At 41.1% G+C, this 25,609-nt stretch overlaps 1 protein-coding gene across 6 annotated transcripts in view; it reads left to right on the plus strand.

The window, feature by feature from the left end:
- ASXL2 (ASXL transcriptional regulator 2) overlaps nucleotides 1–25,609 on the plus strand; it is a 212,289-nt gene that overhangs the window by 46,541 nt on the left and 140,139 nt on the right. For 2 of the 6 annotated variants that reach the window (XM_033936463.1, XM_033936464.1), the window contains one exon: nucleotides 4,266–5,080. The exons of 1 other annotated variant lie outside the window; for it this stretch is intronic. The gene's annotated coding sequence lies outside the window, so the exon portion shown is untranslated. The remainder of the gene's footprint in view (nucleotides 1–4,265; nucleotides 5,081–25,609) is intronic. 3 more of the 6 variants (XM_033936465.1, XM_033936467.1, XM_033936466.1) reach the window with 3 other exon arrangements.

The raw sequence follows: 25,609 nt of genomic DNA on the forward strand, positions 1-25,609 counted from the left end.
ATCTTACATAGGTTTTTGGTTAGGGATATGAATGTTTAAATAAATAAACAATCATACAAGTTATTAAAGAAAAAAAAGATCACATTTTAACCCTTTTGGTACTTTAGATAGATTGTGAGCCCATCAGGATAAATAGGGGTAATGCTTGAGTGCCTGATTGTTAACCACTTAGATAATTTTGATAGGCGGTATATAAATACCTAATATAAAATAAATAAAACCAGGACTGGATTACTCTGTGCCTTATGACATGGAGTCAGGTAGATAATTTAGATGGTTTTGATGCCATGGTCCTTATTAAACACATATGGCTCTGTTTCAAGGTTCATAGAGAAACATAGATACATGATGGCAGATAAAGGCCAAATGGCCCATCCAGTCAGCCCATCTGCGGTAACAATTATCTCTTCCTTTCTTTAAGTGATCCCACGTGACTATCCCAGCCTTTCTTGAAATCAGACACAGTCTCTATCTCCACCACCTCTTTCGGGAGACGGTTCCATGCACCTACCACCCTTTCTATAAAAAAGTATTTCCTTAGATTACCGTATTTTCGCGGATATAACGCGCACCCGTGTAAAACGCGCACACGGGTATAGCGCGCAGAAATCACGATGATATGTACAAAAACTTTTGTATACCGCGCTCACGGGTATACCGCGCATGATGCCCGACGCTCCTTTCGCCCGCCCTGACTTTCCGTGCGCTGTCCCGACTCTCCGTTCACCTCCCCTGACTTCCGTGCACTGCCCTGACTTTCCGTGCGCTGTCCCGACTCTCCGTTCACCCCCCTGACTTTCCGTGCACTGTCCCCCCTTGAAGTCCTGTCCCCCCTTGAAGGTCTGTCCCCCTCCTGAAAGCCTGATGCCCCCCCCCCGACGTCCGATACATCCCCCCCCGGAAGGACCACTCGCACCCCCACCCTGAAGGACCGCCGACTCCCCAACACTATCGGGCCAGGAGGGAGCCCAAACCCTCCTGGCCACGGCGACCCCCTAACCCCACCCCGCACTACATTACGGGCAGGAGGGATCCCAGGCCCTCCTGCCCTCGACGCAAACCCCCCTCCCCCCCCAACGACCGCCCCCCCAAGAACCTCCGACCGCCCCCCCAGCCGACCCGCGACCCCCACGACCCCCCCACCCCCCTTCCCCGTACCTTTGGTAGTTGGCCGGACAGACGGGAGCCAAACCCGCCTGTCCGGCAGGCAGCCAACGAAGGAATGAGGCCGGATTGGCCCATCCGTCCTAAAGCTCCGCCTACTGGTGGGGCCTAAGGCGCGTGGGCCAATCAGAATAGGCCCTGGAGCCTTAGGTCCCACCTGGGGGCGCGGCCTGAGGCACATGGTCGGGTTGGGCCCATGTGCCTCAGGCCGCGCCCCCAGGTGGGACCTAAGGCTCCAGGGACTATTCTGATTGGCCCACGCGCCTTAGGCCCCACCAGTAGGCGGAGCTTTAGGACGGATGGGCCAATCCGGCCTCATTCCTTCGTTGGCTGCCTGCCGGACAGGCGGGTTTGGCTCCCGTCTGTCCGGCCAACTACCAAAGGTACGGGGAAGGGGGGTGGGGGGGTCGTGGGGGTCGGCCAGGGGGGTCGCGGGTCGGCTGGGGGGGCGGTCGGAGGTTCTTGGGGGGGGCGGTCGTTGGGGGGGGAGGGGGGTTTGCGTCGAGGGCAGGAGGGCCTGGGATCCCTCCTGCCCGTAATGTAGTGCGGGGTGGGGTTAGGGGGTCGCCGTGGCCAGGAGGGTTTGGGCTCCCTTCTGGCCCGATATTGTCGGGAAGTCGGCGGTCCTTCGGGGTGGGGGTGCGAGTGGTCCTGCCGGGGGGGGATGTATCGGACGTCGGGGAGTCGGCCGGGCAAGAGGGCTTGGGCTCCCTCTTGCTCCGATCGTGGATGCGGGTGCGGGTGGGAGCGCGTGCGAGCGGTCGTTCGGGGTGGGGGTGCGAGCGGTCCTGCTGGGGGGGGGGAATCGGGCGTCGGGCGGGGTGGGAACTATGTTTAAAAACTTTTGTATACCGCGCTCAGGCATATAACGCGCGAGGGGTATGCGCGGTAGGTAAAAATGCGTATAACGCGCGCGTTATATCCGCGAAAATACGGTACTCTTGAGCCTATCACTTCTTAACTTCATCCTATGGCCTCTCATTCCAAAGCTTCCTTTCAAATGAAAGAGACTCGACTCATGCACATTTACATCATGTAGGTATTTAAATGTCTCTATCATCTCCCCTCTCCTGCCTTTCCTCCAAAGTATACAGATTGAGATCTTTAAGTCTGTCCCCATACACCTTATGATGAAGACCACGCACCATTTTAGTAGCCTTCATCTAGACCGACCCTATCCTTCTGTTCCCTCTTCTCCAAAGTGTTCAAAGACCAGATGCCACAAATTTTATCTCTGACAGGGCTACTATGTTAACTGGTTGGACTTGATTTTATAATAGGATGCCCATGTGATAAATCAAAAAGGTATAGCTCAAACCAAACAATGGCTTTGTAACAACAGGTAATAGATGTTAATTAAAAATGAGAGGAAAAAAGGATCTCAGAAACCTGCTCAGAAACTGATGAAATAACAAAGATTTAAGCCTGAGACTTATCAGTTCCAGATTTCAATCATGGATCCTGCAATAAACCTCTCATCTTCTCAACATCGCCACCTTAATATATTTTTATGAAAGGTTTTTTGTAGGTTTTATGAGAGGTTTTGTTTGGTTTGAGCTATAGCTATTTTTTTTTGTTTTTCAATCCATCTCTTGTATTGGGTTAATAAATCAAAAAAGTACCGGTTTTATAAAGGTAACATAAGCGCCTATGTGCCTTTATATAAAATAGGTTAGCTGATCTTGCCCTGATAGAGCCAAATTGCAGATGCCCCCATTTACACCTGCTCTAAAGAATGTGTAAATCTGTGCACTTGAAACATGTAAGTAATAATGCAATTTTACAAACCCCAGTGCTCACAAAGGTGCATCCAGTGAGTCAGCAGACATGTATAAACAGCAGTGTTTCTACCAGTAGGTAGTGGTTTCATATACACATACACTCTTGCTTGCACTTAAATGTTTAGTGGTTGTAAAAAGTAATTCTCTACTTAGACAAACTAATTTTGTCCCTGGAGAGGTGAAATTGATGGTACAAGAAGTGACAAGGCAAGAAAAACACTTTGGGGGAGTGCAAACAATAAGTCGGTGCCTTTCTCAGTAAAACGGCTGAGTACATTGCCTTCCCTTAGGATATTTTGTAGAGACAGCAAGTTCTATATTTCCCACTGTTTTTCAAGGCGATTGATTGCACATATATACCAAAGTACCTCCAACATATACAATACAATAGTGTCTTATATACTGTAATTCTCTGTAAGGAATCAATGCGGTTTACAATAAGAGCTAGATCAAGTTCTTGAAGTTACATGTTTAAGTCTGATCTTGTGGTTGTTAGGAGAAAGATGTAAAGGGTAAGAAAATGATTAGAGAGAGAGAAGAGATGTGTTTTAATTTTTTTATTTCGGAAATCAAGGTAAGTGGTGGGTTGTCTTAAGTATGTTGGCAGTTTGTTCCAGAGAAGAGGTCCTTGGTATTCAAAGGTAATCTCAAACATCTTCTTTTGCCAAACTTGTTGAGGCGATGGGAAGGATAGTTTGAAGTGTTGCGATACTTGTAAATTGAAGGAGTGTGAGACTTTAATATCAGTGGTTAGTCTGTCCTAGTTTTCTCCATAGATTACTTTATGAACCATGCAAGATATCTTGAATTGGATTCACTTTTCCAGTGGCAGCCAGTGCAGTTGTTCCAATAGTGAACTTGCCCTTTCATACTTATTCTTTCTGAAAATTAGTCTGGTGGCAGTGTTTTGTAATAGTTGTAGTCGTTTGTGTTCTTTTTCTGTAATGCCAGAATATAATGAATTACACTAGCTTAGGTATGGTATTAGGACAGATTGTGCTACTATCCTGAAACTGGCCTGGGTTAGGACCGGTGTTATTGTCTTAAAGAGGAATTTAGATGGTCACTAATGTTCTACCCAGCTTTCCTAGCTCCATATTCCAGCCAGCCTGGAATATGTGACAAATTTGAAAGCGGCCAGTTCACTAGTGATGGCTTCTAGGTAAGTTACCTCTCTCACATAAGCACTATACCTCTTCACTGGTATTTGGTCTCTTCAAAAGCATCTTGCACCTGGGCCACATAATCCCAGCAATGCACAGCAGCCTGGCACCTCCCCACTATCTTACTCATTCTTTTTCTCTCCCTTCTTTTGCACAGGTGATAAAGGTTACAGAGAACCTGGATACTCCGATGGCCAGCACCCAACATGAAGCAGGGGAACACTACAGTGGAATCTATAGACAGAGAAGAGCTGTAAAAGACTTAGTGTTTGGTGGTCTCAAGAACAGGTTCAGGGCAGGATAGGGTGTAGAAATTCTGTTCAGACCCCCTTTACCCAATCCACCAAGGTCTGTGATATATTCATGCATTTATCTATGACCTTCTGTTTAATTTGCAGGCAGCCTTCTCCAGAAGAGGGCATGTCAGAGTTGTCAAAGAATGGAGAGAGAGAAGGCAGACAAAATAGCAGAAGGACCAAGACAGCATGTCTACAATCAGGGCCTGACAATGAGGAATAACTTGATTCACACCATTTTGTGAAGAAGCATACTTATTTACAGTGTTTTACACTGATAAACATTAATGTTTGCTGGACTGCCTGCACTGTGGTGGTACAACCCTCCCTCTTCTCCTTCCATACTCTGTATTGCACCATATAGACGTCTGTGACTCAGAGTTTGGTAACAAATCCTTACCTGGCACATTGAGCTGCTCCAAGAAATCAGGTAAAGATAATAGGGTACAGCATAACCGATGGATGTTCTTATGTGAATGTATGGGGATACAGAAACAGCATCAGCCTGGTTTCAGGAACTGTGTATGACTTTCATCTTTCTGATCTCTTCTACAGGCCTGATGCATACATCCCAGGACAGCCTCTCACTGCCCAGCACCAGCATCTCCATGAGACTACCACTTTTCCTGGAATGCTATTTTTCTCTCCAGCAATGCTAGGAACCTTTTGTTCTGATGTAAGAATCATTGTAAACAAAAGAGAATGTGGAAATACAATGTTCTTGACACTTCCTCTATTCAATAAAAACCTTTAAGATACAATGTCCATATTTGTCATTGGAGGACCTAACACGGGCCGTGTTTCGGCAAAATTCGCCTTTTAAGTTATTTTATTTATTTCTTCCATTTGTGCATCGCACATACCTATACAAGTTCTAGGCGACATTACAGAGGAATGGGTTAGAAGAGGGAGGGAGGACTATGGAGAACAGGAAGGAGTGGAGAGGAGAGAAGCATGTAGAATATTTCATAGATAGGAGCAACATCTATGTAAATGATATCTAAATGAATTAAAGTAATATGTAAAAAGAAATAGAAGGGAGGAACAGTTAAACAATAAAATTCAGTTAATAAAATAAAAAGAATAGGGGTAAAAACAATGGAATAAAATTTAAAATAATTCATAAATTGAAAGAAAAAATTGAAAAACAAGATCAAATAAGTCTGGCAGAAGTCCAATTTCCTGAAGCGGCTCTGTTGCCTCAGCATATTTTAAATAATCCCAACAGCAAAAGTCCAGATGGGACAGATATCAGCTCAGGCTTTCCAGCTGCTGTAGCCACGACTTATTGCTTCCAGGCAGAAGATGCACAGAGATAGAACAATCCAACACCGGGCCGCACTGCTCTCGGTGGGCAGTGGATGCTCATGGGCAGCTCCCAAAGAATACAAGGATTTTTCAGGGATCCAAGATATTTTGTAAGTAACCTTATGCAAATGTGGGATAACATAAAGGGCTTGGCAAAACCAAGCTGAAATCCACCTGAAAGACACAAAACCTGAGCGCGCCTTAGTAAAAGAGGGGGTAAGTCTTGCAGCTGGTTTCTTGGGCAATAACTTGCTATATATACATTTATTGCTAGCCTCCTCCCCACACCTCTTGTCTGGAGGCAGGCTCTATTACAAACAGAGTTATAGATAGGTGCTTTAATAGGAAATTGCACTGGAGATAGGTTTTATAGCTAACACACCTCACAGATCTCTGGTTGCCTAGGCCCTCCCACTATCCCCTCAGCTCACCCACCCCTGTGTTTATACTACCAGTACCTAATTCTCATCTGCTTGGTTCTCTGCTGAAATAAAGACTAATTGTTCCATCCACCCCTTGTTTGTTACCGATAAGTATTATTGTCTATATATTAGTTATTTCCCATACCAACCAATCAAGATAGTTTCATAATTTATTAAATTTTTTTTTTTTTAAATTCTTTATTCGTTTTCAAAAATTACATTAAGTGTTAAATATTTTCATTCACAGTAACAATAAATACATCACTTATCAACAATCATTGGTACATTACATAAATTCTTATCCCTACCCCTCTCCCATCCCTCCCATTTTGATTAAACGCTAAGGGGCTCATAATCAAAAGAGAAAAACGTGCAAAAACCGGCCTTGGATGATCATAAATGAAAGACGTCCAAGTGCCCATAATCAAAACAGGTTTTGGATGTGTTTATAAACAACCTAGGCCTTCATTGTGCCGCTGAATGACCATAGCTAAACAGGGCGTGTCAGGAGGAGTGTCGAGGGTGGGATTTGGCTGGGACGTGGGCAGGCTTAGACTTAGTTGTACTGCATATATAACCGAAAGTTATACAGCACAGGATCAACGGAGCTTGGACATGGTCTAAGTCACAAAAAACCACCTAAAATCACCACATAAGCACTGCAAACACATAATACAGACCCCCCCACACACTACCCCAGTGATCACCGACCCCCCTTCAACCCCATAAAAATCGTAATCACACCTTTAAAATTCAACCTTGAAACCATCATTGCCTGGCATAGGAAAGCCTAGTCGTCCTGCACAGAGGCGTCTTAAGCCATCTTGGGGGTGGGTTAGGGACCCATGGAGAGGAGGCCCCATGCTGATAAACCCCTGTAATCCCTGCATTGATACTGAAACATGTGCACTCCCTTATATACCCCCCAAACCCTTTTGTACTGGCATATAAGTGGCTCCTGCAGCCATAAGGGTTATTAGGGTGTTAGACAGGGATTCTGGAGGTGGTTTGGGGGGCTCACCTTGACCTATAAGGGAGCTGTAGTGAGATGAGGACATGGCACTGTTTTTATGAAGTTCACAGCAGTACCCTGTAAGGTACCTCACTATTTATGTGCCATGTCTGGGTGTTCAGTCCATCACTTTGCAGACCCCTCCCACATCCAACAGAGCTTGTTCTAGGTGTTTTTGACTTAGACAAAAAGTTAGATGAAAATGTGGTATAAAGATGGATGATTTAGTGACTTGGACGATCAGATCAGCAGGACGTATACTTAGACGATTTTCGAAAGGGAAAAAAATTTGGACATATTTTTTGAAAATGTGTCCTAAGCTGTTTTTTAACTTTGGATGACTTGTGACTTGGACAAAAATGGACATAGATGTTCCTTTCGATTATGCCCCTCCACACATAGAATTCAAAGCATTGTACATTAAAATAAATGGGGGAATCAAGCAGCAATGAGCTTTTGTTTTTTTTCCTTATTTGGCTTTCGTTCCTATCAAATTTGTATTTCTAACCCTATTTCCTTTTGTCTCCCATCTGTCTCTCATTTATCCCCTTTTAATATGCCACGTATTATTTAATGTTTCTCTGTAATTGTTTTCTTTTTGTATGTGTTAATGGTATTGTCAATGGCATTTTTATTATGTTCATGCTCTGTTTTTTCTTTTCTTTTTTATATTGTAAACTCGCTTAGAAATTGGATAAGTGATCAAATCAAATTTTAATAAAACCTTGATGACTTAATACAGATCTACTAACATACTGGGATGGGATATAAAACAAGAGGAAAGGGGAGAGAACTCCATTAATTAAAGAAAAGAGAACAAAAAAGGAAATAACATCAAGGAGGGGAGGTAGGTAAGTTAAAAAGTGATAAAATATCCAAATGGTGACTCACTCATAAGCATCTTTAAAAAGAAAGCTTTTTAAATTGCCCTTAAATTTATCTAAATTTTGTTCTGCTCTAATGTGTAATGGAAGGAATTCCAAATAGTAGGAGCTGTAACAGAAAAAATGAAAGCGCGGCATGTCCCAATAATTTTTAATGAGGCGACATGAAGAGTATGTTGCAAAGCAGCTTAGAGTTCTAGAAGGCTCATATGGAATCAGCAATTTATTAATAAATGCCGGCTCATTGGACTTTAGGGATTTGAAAGTAAGAAGAGCAATTTTATACGTAATTCGATGAGCGATGGGAAGCCAGTGCATCTTCTTAAGCAAGGGAGAGATGTGATCGTATTTTTTTGAATTTGTAATAATTTTAACAGCTGTATTCTGGATCAATTGGAGACGTCTAATATCCTTTTAACTTAACCCTTTTTATAGCGAATTACAATGATCAATTTTAGAAATAACAAGAGAGTGGATCAGAATATTGAGACTAGGAGTATCTAGGAGAGGGATTAAAGATCTTATCATTTTCAGTTTATAAAAACAGTTTTTAACAAGAGCACTAATTTGGGGACGATAGGTTAGTTTGTTGTCGATGATGACACCTAAAATTTTGATTGATGAAATGACTTTTATTCAGTGCAATCATTGTGGTGCTTTAGTTCCAAGGTGCACCATCTGGAGACGTGGGGCTTGCCTCATCTGTCTTTAGCTTTCTAGTATTAAGGAGGAGCTCAGTAATCTTAAGCAGGAATTGGATGCAATCAAAGCAGCTTCCATCACTCCACAGAATCATACCAATTTACCATCACAGCCTCAAAGAGTAATGCAATCAGGGTCAGGCAGACTGCGACATGTGACACAGAAATATCCACTCTCACAGTTGCACTTACAAAATTCTTTTCCTCCATTAGAGCATTGCAGTGCTCAAGTAAGAACTGAAATGGAATTGGAACCAGTAAAGGTAACTGATGAAGAAAAGCACCCACAAAGAAAGCTCAATCCAATAAATTATTGCTTTTAGGGGATTCCATCATCAGAGACATGTAGTGGAACTGCCTGTACTCTGACTCTTCTAACCTCTCAGCTTATGACTGCTGTTCATTCTACTTTCATGCATGAGCCACTCTATGCAGCTGTCTGAACATTTGAAAATACTGTAAAGATAATGTTCTCATACAACCCAAGAAAGAACTATCTCCAAATGCTTCAAGGTAACAATTTCATCTGTGAGAAACACTATTTAGAAATGTACATTTCACCTGTTTAAAATTACAGTAAAGTCAGTAGTGTAACTTACTCGTATCCCTTTCTTGTCACTAAAGATTATGGCAACTACAACTTTCTTTACAGAGTAATGACTTTGGGCTAACAGATCTTACTGACGAAAGGGAGCTAGAAGATGTTGCTAAGGATATTGCTCTGTTTCCTAAGGCGAGGTCTTGCACTCCCCCTCCCCCCATTAAAAAGCAAATGAGCACCAAAGGATTGCAGAGAGTTTGGGATCATGAATTAGGTAGCACATGTCACCTAAATAATGTGGTAGTAAAAGCAGATACTTTTTGTCAGCATCTGTTACCCAGTTCATGTTATTCATAACTCATTATACTCTTTGGACTTCACTTAAAGATACAAAGTTCCCCCAATCAGTAGGATAATAGATATTTTGTAACTATGACTTAATTATACTGATCTACCTGTACTAGCAACTCTATTGAATATCCATATCAAATTGTCCATTGTAACTTCTTGGGTAACTGACCCAACCTCTTGTAATGTAATCAATCCCACCTTGAATAGGTAAAGGTGGAATAGAAAACCTGATTAACATAACATATTGAAACTTTAAAAATGACATTGGAAGTTTATGTTTCCTGATCATGTCTGGAAACATATTGGATTTTTGGTTCAGAGAGAATATATGAAACTAGTATTTTAGCCCATTACATTAACGGGTGCTAGAATATATGTCTGTGTGTCTTTATTTCTGTCTCTCTCTCCCTCACGCTGTCTGTCTCTCTCCCTGGCCCCCTTTGTCTGTCTATCTTTCTGTGTCTCTCCCTGCCCCTGTGTCTTTCTTCTTTTCTTTCTATCTATCTGTCTCTTTCCCTGCCTCTTATGCAGCAGCATTTCTCTCCCACCACTTCCCTGTACAGCAGCCACAGCAGCATTCCCTCCCACTCCATTTCCTTCCCCCCACACCACTTCCCTGTGCAGCAGCAGCGTTTCCCCTACCCCCCCCCCTTTCCCTTCCCAAGGTCTGGCCGGCTCCCTTAGTCCCTTACCGTCCCCCCTTCCCTTCCCGCGGTCCCAACAAACCTTCCGATTCCAGCAGCATCTGCAGCACTCTACACACTGCTGCTTCGGGGCCTTCTACTGCCCAGCAAATCAGGGCAGTAGAAGGCCCCAGAGCAGCGTGTGTAGAGTGCTGCAGACGCTGCTGGAATCGGAAGGTTTCAGGACCCGCAGCCCTTGCTGGACCTGAAGCAAGCTCTGGGGGTTTTTGGTTTTGTTAGGAGGACCCAGCCGGAGCAGGAGGAGAAGCCTGGGAGACAGGAATTAAAGTCCGTTCCGGCCACCGCTGACGTCGCCCTGGCCAGTTCACATCCTTCAGACGGCAAAAGCCACCGGGGCCGACAGTCTCCGCGCCGCCGCACGCATGCGCATTCCTACCTGCAGGTCCCTACAGCGCACGGAAAACGGGAGCACGCAGGTGGGAGTGCGCATGCGCGCTTATGGCTTTATTATATTAGATGTTATAAAGATATCTTTGGGACTTGACAAATTAAAGAAGCCTGATGCTCAGTTACTCAATTTGTATGCTGACTTTAGTTCCAAACGTGGTAATTAATCATTAGAGAGCTCCAACCCCGGTTGAGATGCATATGTAGTGGAATACTTTGTTATACAGCAGCTGAATCTCAAAAGCAAGCTTAATATTCAAGAAATATGGCATATATTGGATCATTATGTGAAGACTATTTGATGTTTAATATTCAAGTCACATATAATTCTGTACTTCCAAGAAGTTAACTGTTCAATTGTAGTCTATTGATTTTTTATCTGTATTATTTAAATGACAAAAATATTTGAATAATACAAAATATCTAAGTTACAGGGAACTATTGAAATCAAAGTAAGTTCTGAAGGGCCAAGAAAAATCTCTGATAATTGGCCTAAAACAGGTTAGATATGCCAAACAGAAACCACAAATTACTGTAAACATGCTGAAAAGTTTAACTGACACTGGGGTGGTTGCCCACATGTCTGCAGTGCTGCGGTGCTTATTCAACAAAGATCTACATCAGCAAGATGTCAGAAGAAAATCTTTTTTTACAATCTCATCACAAACTTATAATTTTAAGTATGCATAAGAAAACTTTGCTAACCTGAAAACTTTTTGGAAGAAAGCATTTTTGGACTGATGAAACAAAAATTTGAACTGTTTGACCACAACCACAAAAGATATATTTGGAGAAAAAAAGGTTAAGCATTTGTTGGACAGAGCATCTTGCTAACAATTAAGCAGAGGGGTGGATCTATTATGCAGTGGGGTTGTGTGGTAGCCAGTAACATATATAAAATATTGTATCTGCAACCCCATTTTATTGGGGAAGATGAACATGCCAACCCAAGCCCTGTGCCACTGATCCTGGCCCTTATGCATCATCAGTAGTAAAACAGCCATAGTCCTTTGGCTCCCATAGAGCCCAGGCAGGCCTAATTATATCCCAGGCTCAACAAGGTGTATGGATCAATGATATGTTTGGAGGGTGGCCCTATCATGGTCATGGCCCCAAATGTGAATGTGCTGTCTACATTTAGGGTTGTGACTCATATTTTGGACAATGCTGCGCTAAAAGCTAATGTCACACTGAAGAAATTTAAGTTCCTTTGTGCGCTCCTTCCTGCAGACTTTGAGGGGTTTTATTTTTGTTTCTTGATTTTATTCTCTTTGGATATGGAATGTTTTCAGATTCCTGTGCTGACTGGATTGGGTTGTTATAGCTCTCTGGTTTGTAGTAACAGGAAAATTATTCAGAACGCCTCTATTAAAATAATTCACAAAGCTAAAAAATTTGATCATGTCTCACCATTACTCAAGGAGGCACACTGGCTACCTGTTGCACATCGCATTTTATTTAAATTATGTTTACTTACTTTTAAATCATTAATATTTCAAACTCCCACTTTTATTTTTAGAGTTTTAATTCCTTATACTACTTCTAGAACACTGAGATCACAGGATCAACATTTATTGGCCATTCCCTCACTGAGAGTCGTTAATTCGAGGCGTCATACTATTTTTTCAGTGACTGCTCCTCAGTCTTGGAATGACCTCCCACTCTATATAAGAGAAGAAAAGAATTTAGACAAATTCAAGACTAAGCTTAAAAGTTTCCTTTTTAATGATGCTTTTAGTGAATAAACGATTCTTCAATCTATCTTTATCTTATATTTCTTTCTCTTCATGTTTGTCTTCCCTCCTAATGTTTTTACCTTTAAATATTAAATTTAATACAGATTGTAACTTTTAAATAACTTTCCTGCTGTTTCTACATTGTATTTACATATTTTTTCTTTCTTTTTTATGAAACACTGTATGTCTATGTAATATGTTAAAAAAATATTAGTTATCACTATATTCCCATATATAAGTGAATAAAAAAGTATATAACACTAATGTATTACAAAGGATCTATATAGGAAGAGACCTCAGTAACGGAGCCCACGCACAGTCGTGTTCATAGACCGAGAAATTCAGCGTGGTTATGCTGCTCCTTAGCTCCAATCATAGGTCTCCTTCCTATGTTTATTTATGTGTTCTATCTATAATTACTTAATAAATAGTCTAAAAGAGAGTAATCTTATTTATAGTGCATTTCTTTATTTGTTTTTTTAAAAAAAAATTTTATTTGAACTTTTCTAATATAGTTTGTCGTTTGTAGTGTATCCACACTCTTTCATAAGAGACTAGACTGACAGAAATTACGCACGAATCTAGTTTTAAGCTGTTATTAGGCACTTTAGTAATGAAAAAGAGTACTTAGCTTTTTAACAGTGCTTGTGTATCAAATAGATACTAGACGGCTGTTAGCGTGTTATGAAAAATAGCTTGGTATGTGTTAGAATGGCCCTGAAGCAGTGGACATAAATTCAGTTCTACGAAACGCTGGCCATGTTGATATCTATTTGATACACAAGCACTGTTAAAAAGCTAAGTACTCTTTCATTACTAAAGTGCCTTATAACAGCTTAAAACTAGATTCGTGCGTAATTTCTGTCAGTCTAGTCTCTTATGAAAGAGTGTGGATACACTACAAACGACAAACTATATTAGAAAAGTTCAACTATATTAGAAAAGTTCAAATAAAAATTTTTTTTAAAAAAACCAAATAAAGAAATTCACTATAAATAAGATTACTCTCTTTTAGACTATTTATTAAGTAATTATAGATAGAACACATAAATAAACATAGGAAGGAGACCAATGATTGGAGCTAAGAAGCAGCATAACCACGCTGAATTTCTCGGTCTATGAACACGACTGTGCGTGGGCTCCGTTACTGAGGTCTCTTCCTATATAGATCCTTTGTAATACATTAGTGTTATACACTTTTTTATTCACTTATATATGGGAATATAGTGATAACTAATATTTTGTGATTCTTTTCCCATTAGGAGACTTCACCGTAGTGTATGTAATATGTTACCCATGTTTTTAGATATTTTTAACTATTTTGTACATCGCCTAGAATGTAGAATAGGCGATTAATCAAACTATATAATAAACTTGGAAACTTGGAAAGAAGTCCATCTGAGAACTCTTACTCCTGTACGTCTGTCCCTTACACAATCAATTTCAATTAGTTCAAATAAGTTGTCCTTGAATTGTGCATTGATTAATGCCCATTCAGTGCGTAATAAAGTCAATTTGCTATTTCATTTGGTAAAGGACAAGGTATTAGATTTATTATGTGTCACTGAAGCCTGGTTATTACCAGAAGATACGGTGATTATTAATTGTTTGTATCCCCCAGGGCATTGTGCTTTTAGTCAATTGCAAGAAGGTAAAATTGGTGGTGGTGTAATCATAATTGATAAAGATAGTTTTGAATTTACTAAGTTAGAGGTTTGTTATCCTCAAGATATTGAAGTGCTTTACCTTTCCTCATCTCTTTTAAATATTATTTTGTGTTACTATGCTCTTGGGGCTTTGTCTTTGATTTATGAAGATTTTATTGCTTGGCTGACTGGCTAACCCATTTTAATAGTTTTGCTATAATAATTGTACTATAATGCATGGATATTTTAATGTCCATGTTGATGAGAAGGAAATTGACCCTTTTGTTGACCAATTTCTGGGATTATTGGAAGCCCCGTTGGCTGGATACCATCAAGAATGACATAGGAATGAATATCAAGAAATTGAAAGAAGCCATGGAAAACAAAACAGGGAAGCATGGCGAGGACTGGCCTACAGAGTATCCAAGGGTCGGACACAACTGAATGGATAGTAGTAGCAATAGTAGTATTGGAAATTTTAGAATGGTCACAGCTTATTGGGACAAAAAGAAGCACAAGGGGCCTTCAAGTTCCAAGCAACCAAATTTCTATTTATTGATGGACCTGACACAGGCTGTGTTTCAGCATACCCGCCTGCGTCAGGGGTCATTCAATACAATTCTCTTGAGAAATCAATAAAAATTAAAAAAAAACAACTGGTCAAATGAAACCAGGGTAAAGGCTTTAGCATTGCTGAAATGAGTCTGCTTCTTTTGTGCCTCTTGCTGATTTCTACTTCAAGTTCAAGCCCCTCTCTTTTTTGATTGACACAGCTTATTTTATATATATATATATAAATCTTTATTCATTTTTAAAACTCACAATAAGTGTAACATAAAATACAATCATTTTATAATTTAACATCACTTAATATATCATCAAATTTGAACTCTCATCAAATATTCCCTCTCCCTTATACCCAACAATTATTCATAAGCAAAAGAAATCATGAAATATTCCCACCCACCCCCCACCCTGGATGTGTATGAACAAAAGGGAAAAAAATAATATTTATTCTATGCAATAATTTCAATCTTTACAGTATCTTGTTAATGGCTCCCAAATAACCTGAAATTTCTTAAAATGTTCCTGCTGCATGGCAATTATCCTTTCCATTTTGAATATGTGACACAAAGAGTTCCACCAAAAGCTATAATTCAGCCTATCCCAATTTTTCCAATTATTCATAATCTGTTGTATGTCAACCCCTGTCATAATGAGTAGAAGCTTATTGTTATTAGAAGATATTTGGCTTTTAGCCCTCATTGACATGCCAAATAATACAATGCCATAGGATAATGCTTATTGATAAACATACTCATGAGAAGGGCTATATTATAGATCTGATTTTCATTGAACAGGACCTATTGTCCCCTTCTAGGGCAATTCATTTGGATAGTGTTCAGCCACTACCATAGTCAGACCGTATTATCCTTTTTTTCATTTAGAGGAATGAGAAAAATTTTCTCCCTCGGTGAGTTTTTCAAGGAGAGGAAAATATAAATTATCTGATTTAAATTCAGCTCTTTCTGATAGGCTTGTCTTGTCAGAAACTTCTGAGGTGGAGCTTGCTGTAGATAAATGGAATCGAGCAATGTTGGAGGCAGTGAACTCCATTGCTCCTACAAAAATAGTATATAGGTCTACGCAAGAACATAAGAATTGCCATACTGGGACAGACTGAAGGTCCATCAAGTCCAGTATCTTGTTTCCAACAGTGGCCAACCCAGATCCCCAATACCTAGCTAGATCCAAGTAGTAAAACAGAAAACAGATTTTATGCTGCTTATCCTAGGAATAAGCAGTGAATTTCCCCAAGCCATTTCAATAATGGCCTAGGGCAGTGATGGCTAACCTTTTTGTGCCCGAGTGCCCAAACTGCCGCACAAAACCAAAGAATTTCCTCAAAGTGCCAGCACGTCAATTAAACCTTAATAACAAGATTTTAGTATCTAAAAACTCTTTATAAAGTTGCCTGAACTATGTAACATCATTTTTAAAGGTTGGAATCTTTGTATTGTCAGAGAATCAATTTGATTCACAATCCTTTGGTTTTCATTTCAATTTATTGGCAATTTATAATGTTTTAATGATTTCATTCATGGGCCGAATACACACATACTTTTCTCTGTCGCCGCACTCTTTGACCAAAAGATTTGTAAGCCTGCAACCACGTCAAGGTAGACTCTTTCAGCAGCTCCCCTCCCTCCCCCTTACCTTTGTGGCCAAGTCAAAATGATCTACCAACAATAAAATTTTAAAAACACAAAGCACGCTGTATGCAGAGAAAATGTTAATTATCATTTATATTCCGCGGGTTTTCAAAGAGGTCAAGGCAGATGACTTTATGCAATGTCACCTCAGTAACAACTATACAAAAATAGACAAATATTCCCCCTCCCTTTTTACTAAACCGCGATAGCGGTTTTTAGCGCAGGGACCTGCGCTGAATGCCCCACGCTGCTCTTGAAGCTCATAGGCTCTCTGTGCTAAAAAAACGCTATTGCGGTTTAGTAAAAGGGGGCCATAGTGCAAAATATAGACAGCATATATAAATTCTCAAAACGGATACATTTTGATCACTAAATTGAAAATAAAATCATTTTCCTACCTTTGGTAATTTCATCAGTCTCTGGTTGCACTTTATTCTTCTGACTGTGCATCCAATATTTCTTCCCTTTTTTCACCCTCCTGTATGCTTTCTCTCTTCCAGACCTCATTCCCTCCCCAAACTTTTTCTTTGTTTCACCCTGCCCCCTTCTTTCTTTTTCTCTCTCTCCATACCCCCTTTCATTCTGTATGTCTGTCTTTCTCTCTCTCTCCGTGTCCCATTTTTCTTTGTTTCACCCAGCCCTCTTTCTTTTTTTTTTTTTTTTGCTCCCAGTCCCCCCCTTTCTTTCTTTCTCCTTGCCCTCCCCTATGCCACCACCATTGGGAAAATGCTGCCACCGCCACTGGGGAATAGGCTGCCACTGCCGCTATCAGGAACAGGCCGGCGCCGAGTTCGCCCTGCATCTCTTCCCCATGGGGCCGAGCAACTCTCGCCACTCGACATCAATTCTAACATCGGAGAGGACGTTCTGGGCCAGCCAGGCAGCGATTGGCTGGCCCAGAACGTCCTCTCCGACATCAGAATTGACGCGGGTGGCGAGAGTTGGTCGGCCCCACAGGGAAAAGCAGGGAGAACTTGGCACCGGCCTGTTCCCAATGGCGGCGGTGGCACTCAAGTGGCTAAAGAGACGCAGTTTGCCAGCCTAGGGAGAACACTGGAGGGTGGCCAGCTGTGCACCCCCTTGGGGCGTAAAACCAGGGCAGACCGCCCCCACCCCCACCTTGGTATGCCACTGTCTGTACCTCACTCCCTCCCTATGACCAAAAATTCTCCTTTCTTCTATTTCCCGTGTACACAACCATCTCTTTCCCTCCCTTCCTCTCTCCCAAGTCCTTGCCTTCTGTGTCCAAAAACACATTCCCTCCCCCACCTCAGCATCTCTTTCCCTCCCTTCCTCTCTCCCAAGTCCATGCCTTCTGTGTGCAAAAACCCATTCCCTCCCCCACCTCAGCATCTCTTTCCCTCCTTTCCTCTCTCCCAAGTTCATGCTTTCTGTGTCCAAAAACCCATTCCATCCCCCACCTCAGCATCTCTTTCCCTCCCTTCCTTTCTCCCAAGTTCATGCCTTGTGTCCAAAACGCACTCCCTCCCCCTTTTGTGTTCCCCGTTTGTCTCCCAGCCCATCTTAGCAACTTTCTCAGCAAAATGTAGCTCGAGCCGCGTAGGCTTGTCTTCTATTTCCTGCCTGTCCCTTCGCGCACACATAGCCGATCGGAAATCTTCCCCGACTTCAGCGCTGACGTCGGAGGGCGGGCTTTGCTTAAGCCCTCCCTCCGACGTCAGCGCTGACGTCGGGGAAGATTTCCGATTGGCTGTGTGAGCGGCAGGGCAGTCGGAGTAGAAGACAAGCCTTGCGGCTCGAGTTATATTTAACCCCGCGGGTCCCCCATCGTCCCCGTTCAGCTCTCTCTCCTGTGCACCCCCTGGTAGTACTGCCCTGATGGCGGCCCTGCGCGTGCCAGCTGCAAGGCCTTCGCGTGCCACAGTTGGCACGTGTGCCATAGGTTCGCCATCGCTGGCCTAGGGACTTCTCTTTTAGGAAACTATCCAAACCTTTTTAAAATCCTGCTAAGTTAACTGATTTCACCACATTCTCCAACAATGATTCCAGAGTTTAATTACATGTTATGTGAAGAAATATTTTCTCCAATTTGTTTTACAGTATGTTTCCATGCTCAGGTGTCTCCTGAACCCTGATTGGGCTTGGTCTAACTTTGATGAGTTTTTTAGGAAGTCTGATATTTGTTGGCAGGCTATCTTGTCTATTAGTTTAGATACCCACGGTTGGTTGGCTACTGGTCTATAGTTGGACAGATCTTCTAAGATCTTTTTCTTTAGAATGGGCTTGATGACTGAGAGTTTCCATTTGAGTGGGACCTCTCTTGACTGTAATGATTTATTGCTAAGATCTGTGAGGTAGGCAAGTCCTGGGCCTTCAAGCTCTCTCATCAGGTGTATTGGGCATGTGTCAATGGATGGTGGGCCCGGTTTCACTCTTTTTAGTAGTATAATGCGTTCCAGACAATGCACCTTTTTCTCATGTGTGATGTAATTAATGATTCATTTACCTGAGGGCTTATAATTACCTGATGTTTATAATTCTGTTCCACACGTACAAAATTATACAGTAATTATCTCTGGACCCAAAGTTCAAAAAAAGGGTGAGTCCCTTAATTTAGATTTTTAAATTTGTACTGTGTTTTCAGTCAAATTTATGAGATAATTTTCAGCTGAAAATTCATCTTAACTTAGGAGCTTAATAGTTTTGCTTACAAACTTATTTGGCTAGATTTATGAGCTTATTTTATGAACCTAGTTCTGAAAATCAGTGCTAAGTTCTTAACTCTTTTTTCCCAGCCTTATATTTATCCCTGTTGTCACCTACTTTTTGTGCTGGTCAGTATTCATCTTGCAACGGTCAGTGTTTTCCTGTTTGTTTGTTTTTAGCTCTGACAGTAACTGGTTAAATTAGACTTGGGTATTCAATGCTGGGTTTTGTCTGGGTATGTCCTTGAAAATCTGGGAATGTTTGGAAGTGTCTTGGCCGCCACAGTTATGTGGATCCTGGCTGATATTCAGTTGGGACTTTCTTAAGACACTTATGTGAGTCCAGGCTGAATAATGGCCAGGACATGATTAAGAGAATCTGTGAAGTGCCCATATTTCTCTCCCCCTCTTTCTGAACCTGATCGCCAACCTTCTCCCCCCTCCCCCCTCCCACATACACATATATACAGACACACACACAAGAGGCCACAGCAGCCATTTTATGACCAACATGGTCAGGAACACTTGGGATTCTAACCTGCCCAGCCTACTCCACTAGAACACCATGGATATTGGTCCTCCAGGAAGGTGCTTTCTCCATGATTTTTTTATGGCCTTCCTCATTACACTCGATTTCTCAACAGCCTGCTGACTTACTCCTTCTTCCGGGGGGGGGGGGGGGAGGGCCTTGTACACGCTGCTTTTTCCAGATTGTTGTTCCGTGTTGCATTTCCTGTTCCCCTTCCTGGGGTGTATGTACTGTTGCAAGATTTCCTTGTATTGCGCTCCTTGTTATTCATCTTGTATTGGCTGCTTTACCAGTAAAAATTATTTCCAAAAAAAAAAGAAGACCATGGATACTAAATTTGGTCCAGAGAGCTTACAGGCAGGGGAAGGTGGGTGGAGAGTGGAGGAATGACATGGAAGTTGAAGTCCAAGTGGGGGACAAATGCTCTTATTAGGTTCGGGAAGCACATACTCTTGGTGTGGAAGGGGATCAGAAAGGGGTAAATGTTCTTGGAGGGCTCAGGAGTGGGTGCATGCTCCTGGGATAGGGAGGGTGAGAGGGTTTGGTTGTGTTTACAGGAAGGCAGGGAGAATAAGGCTGCAGCCATGAAGTTTATGCAAGTGTTGGCCAGTATTCAGTTCCAACACCTGCATAGCTGAATGACTAAGTCAGGAATGCATAAACATAAAGGCTGTCCTATGTGATCATTTAGCTAAGCAAGCAATAACACTCCCAGCTCCTCCCTGATGCTACCCCAAACACTCTTCCACTGCCTGGATTTGCTTATTGCATCTTAGCTGATATTCAGATGTATTGCCTGGTAAACTGCCACCAAATCAGTGGCTGGCACACTGAGCACGATTTACCCAGGTAGGAGCCTCTCCTCTCCTATTAAATCACTTTGAATATAGACCCCTTAGTAACATATACCCTGTGAAAGTTAGGCACAGCCCTAGCAAATTTTCTCAGGCTGATGTCGGGCCCTATGTGTCCTGTTTTCAGGTACAAAACCAATAATCTACATGCCCTATTTTTCAACATCAGCCTAAACATGTTCCCAGAAATGGCTTCTCTCAGTCTAGTTACAATGATGTGATCTATGGAACCACACACATGCTTTTAATTAGACTGAGTGAAGACAATTTTCAGACAGCCAATTTATCAGAAGAAATTGCTACTTACCTTGTTAATGACTTTGAAATGTGTCCAACCCATCAACTAGTTCAGTCTTATCCATATTTATATCCTCAAAATATTCTAATAAATTAATCAGGCATGACATTTCTTTTCTAATTCCATGATGGCTCTTCCCCTTTATATCATGTTTGTCCATATGACCCTCAATTCTATTCTTAAATGATCATTTCCATCATTTGCCTAGCACTATTCTCAGACTCGGTGATCTTGGAAATTACAGATCACTCCTGGAGCCAATGAAATCTATGTTTATGTAATTATTGTATACTATCACCTTAGAGCAGACGGAAAATCATGGAAACTAGGGTTCAAATCCCAAATCCTCTCACTGTAAGTCCTCTAGGACAGGGAGGATATTTATAGTACCTGAATTATTTTTTGTTTTCAGCTTGCATTTGGGAAGGGGCAAAATTTAGATTTAAAAATACAAATTAACATGGTTTTAACCCAGCTGAAGAAAGCTACCTAAAAGCTTTTCAGCACTTTGGAGCTGAAGTACCTATTATAGAAAATGTTATGTTTTAGTAAACAGACTCAGAATTTCAGGAATTAGGAGACAATTCTATAACTTGGTGCCTAGATGTAGGAGCCATGATGGATGCACTTAGTACCAATTCTATAACAGCTTCAGGGCACATCTGTTATTATAATACTAGTTCAAAGACTTATTGATGCACCTTAATTTTGGACAGCTGGCATAAATTGGCCCACCTAAGTGTGCCATACAACACATGCAACAAATATAATATTGTATGGTGATATCATGGCCCACCCATGTTCCTCCCATTTGTACCCCATCACACTTACCCCCTCTTTTACTAAGGTGCGCTAACTGATTAGCGCGTGCTAAACACTAACGCATCCATAGACTAACATGCACGTGTTAGCGTTTAGCATGCGCTAAATCGATTAGTGCATGCTAATCAGTTAGCTCACCTTAGTAAAAGGGCCTTAGATGCTAAGTAGCATTGGTTTGCATTATAGAACAGCATTTAGCACTTATGCTCATAACTGCCAATTATTGGCACCTGTGATAGTCTATAAACAGTGGTCTCCAACCTTTTTCATGTAAAGAGCTGCAGTTTGAATAAGGGCTCCTTTTACAACGGTGCACTAGCATTTTTAGCATGCGCTGCCCCCCACGCTATGCGTGAAAACTAATGCCAGCTCAATGGTGGCATTAGCCTCTAGCGAGCGTGCTAAAACCGCTACCGCAGTTTAGTAAAAGGAGCCCTAAGAGAAAGCTCTGAGGATCACCAAAGATGTCAAGCTTACCATGCTACTAATTTTGTAAACTGCCTTGATCTGCTTGTTTAGATTGCGTAATAAACATGAAAAATAAGATTAATATTGACTACAGCACTTCAAGAATATATCTTTTTAATAATAAGAAATATATGAACAAAATTAATTAATTGTTTTGGATGGTTTCTAATAATACTTTATTACATCTATAAATATATTTATATTTATGATTTGTTTCCTTAAATGAATAGACAAATGAAATGTATGAATGGTTGAGTTAAATGAAATATATAATAAATGGAGTAAAGATAGAAGGAAATTTTATAATGCATTTAAGTTTTATATTATAAGATACTTTATTATATATTTGTTTCCCAAAATGAATACATAAAATGAATTTGAGGAATGGATAAAATTAAATTTATATAAAATATTTAATATATTGAATGAAGGTTTGAAAGAATGTTATAAATTTATAATTCGATGGAATTCCTAGTTTTAAGAGATTTGATGTATTGTAATATTGTAATGCATTTATGGTTTGCAATTAATTTACTATTTTAAAAAGGAAGGGTAAAGGAAATTCTAATGTATTTTCATATTTAGATTGATATTGTAAACATAAGGTAATTTATAATATACATTTCTTTATTAAAATGAATTTATGTAGATTTTACGTAATGGGGTTGGGATATAATTAAAGGAATAATTAGGAGGGTTGTAATATATAGATTGATGTGTATAGTGAAAAAATAGTGAAGTAGTATGCTTGGGGGAGGGGGTGCATGGCTGGTCTGACCTTATGTCTTCAAGTTATCGTAATATAAAGGGGGAGGGTTAAGGGAGGGAGAAGGGAGGGGATTTTGTAATCTTATAAATATAAAATTTATAGATTTAAGGGTAAGGGAGGACGCTATATATTGTAAATTAAGGGAAAAAAGTTTTATGCAGGAAAATTATAAAAAGATGATGTATTTGTTGGAGTTCAGGTGTCATAGGAATAATTATCTTAATGGAGTTTAAATTATTTTCATTAAATGTTAATGGCCTCAACCATCCAATAAAAAGGAAGAAAACTCTTTTGTTTGTAAAACAGCAGAATATAGATATACTAGTCTTATAGCCCGTTAAATTAACGGGTGCTAGAATATGTGTGTGTGTGTGTGTCTGTCTTTATTTTTTTTCTCTGTCCTTAGCCGCTTTCTGTATTTCTATCTTTCTTTCTTTTTTTTCCTTGGCTGTCCATCACCACCCCTTGTCTGCTCCCCCTGTTCATTCTCCCTTCCTTTTACCTCCCCTGTGTCCTCCCCCACCCCATCACTGCTCACCTTATCCAACAGCAGCCCTTCTCCCTTTATTTTACCTCACCCCTCTTCCTGCTCCCTCGTCCATCAGCACCTCTTCCTGCTCCCCCTGTCCAGCAGTAGGCCTCCCTTCATCCCCCCCTGTCCATCAGCACCTCTTCCTGCTCCCCCTGTCCAGCAATATGCAGTTCAACACCAGAGAAAGAGAAAAAACACTATACACTTTGGAATATAAAAAGAAAGCAGTGCAAATTTACAGTAAAACTGCATTTTCTGTTAATGAAATTAAAAATAAAATTCTTTTTTTCTACTTTTATTGTCTGGCCATTTTATTCATATTTATCCCAGTTTCTGCTCTCTTCTCTCAATTTTCTTACCAGGGTTTGCAGTCTATCTGGCTCTTCTCTCATTCCTGTCTTCACTTCCTCTCCTACATCCATCTCAGACTTTAACCTTATCTTTCAGTTTTCCTCCATTTATTTTTCTGCATCTCTATCTGCTTCTATTTCTCCAGTTGTTTGTTTTTTTGGGAGGTTTTTTTTTGGTTTTTTTTTTTTTTTGCTAACTCCTCCCTTCCAGCATCTTCTCTTTCTCTCTCTTCCCCCTTTATTTTCAGTCTTCTAACCAGTATCTGTCTTGCTCCCTCCATCCAGCATATCCTCTCCCCTTTGAGTCACGGGTCAGGCCTGAGATATGAGGCTGGAAGCCGATTCCTCCCGGAAGCAGTCCTCCATGTTATTTGCCGGCCGCTGAAAGGAGGGGGGAGTGCTGCCGCTGCCGCTCCTATTCCTGTTCAAAGCGGCCTGCTTAGGTTCATGGGCGACTGTTTTGAACCTCGCAGGCTGCTCTCCATATGGTAGCATGTTCCTTCTGACGCAATCGCGTCAGAGGGAACGTGCTTCATGTGGAGAGCGGCCTGCGAGGTTCGCTACAGCCGGTCGCGAACCTCATCAGGCCGCTTCAAACAGGAGCGGCAGCGGTTGGTGCGGGAGGGGGGAGTCGTCGACTTGTTCCGCGCTGTGGAGGCGATCGTTGGCTGGCTGCGGTCCCGGCTTGGAGAGGACAGGGTGTGCTAGCAGGCGGCAGCCGCCGCTCTGCAGATGGAGAGCAGAGAAGGGTGCGCAGTTGTCTTGCCTCGCGTGAGGCCAGACCGTAAGCCGCACATGCGCACTTCTATGGGTCGCTACAGCTCACAGAAAACGGACGCACGCTTAGGAAGTGCGCATGCGCGGCTTACCGTTTTATTATATTAGATGCTATATCCAGGAGACTCATTTATCAGCTAGAGTCCAAAATGGTAGAAGGAGGTTGGATAAAACATTGCTTTTTTGCCCCAGCTGTTAAGAAAAAAGCAGGTGTAGCAATATTAGTGAGTAACAAATGTAATGCTACGTTTAAGCTGATTGCCGCTGATCCTGCAGGAAGATGGATACATGTAGACATGAGCATGGGAAATTGCATCTAATTCAACCAGATTGAATTTTTTAAATCTCTACAACATTTGTTGTTACCACTGGCTGCTTTTAAATTAGTTGTGGCAGGGGATTTTAATGCTGTTATGGATCCTTTAATGGACAAAAAAACCTAGTAGAATTATGAAATCATTAGGATTAGATTATTTGGTACACAATTGTGACTTGAAAGATATATGGCAAATATTTCATTTTAATGATCGGGAATTTTCGTTTTGCTCCCATGTTTACAAATCATTTTCAAAGATAGACTATATACCCCCCCTTCCCCTATCCCTACCCCTACCTTTACCCCCCTTACCTCTTCCCACCACCCCCTACCTTTATCCCTCCCCTCCTTAGTCCACCTGAATCACACTGAACTATGATTCATATAATCTATTATCTTTATATTATCGTTATTTTTCGTTGTTATTTTCTAAACATACGGCTTACTCCAAACAGGTCCTCTCGGACATTACCTACCAAAATGTACATCTTATACTCTTGCTAAGCAAATTGTATTTCTATATTCTTGCTTTCTTAAAGTCTATGCTATCTGTATTTCATATGTATATCTGCATATTGTGTTTCGCTGAATGTCCAGCTCTCTTGATTGTAAACCGCCTAGAAGTCGCAAGATTGTGGCGGTATAGAAGAATAAAGTTATTATTATTATTATTATTTGCTTCAAATGCATTAATTCAGCAAGTAACACAAGCTTCCATTGATCCAATTATTTTATCTGATCATGATGGGGTGTGGATTAAAATTAAAATTACTGACCAAGAGGAAAGTAGACCTGTATGGAGATTTTATAGAGGAAATACAGTTGAAAATAAATGATTATTTTCAAATTAATAATGTGGAATATATCTCTATAGAAACGTTGTGGGATGCTTTTAAGGCAATTATGAGAGGTCAAATTA

This window comes from Geotrypetes seraphini, chromosome 3 (assembly GCF_902459505.1).
Source record: "Geotrypetes seraphini chromosome 3, aGeoSer1.1, whole genome shotgun sequence".
NCBI classification, from domain to species: Eukaryota; Metazoa; Chordata; class Amphibia; order Gymnophiona; family Dermophiidae; genus Geotrypetes; species Geotrypetes seraphini.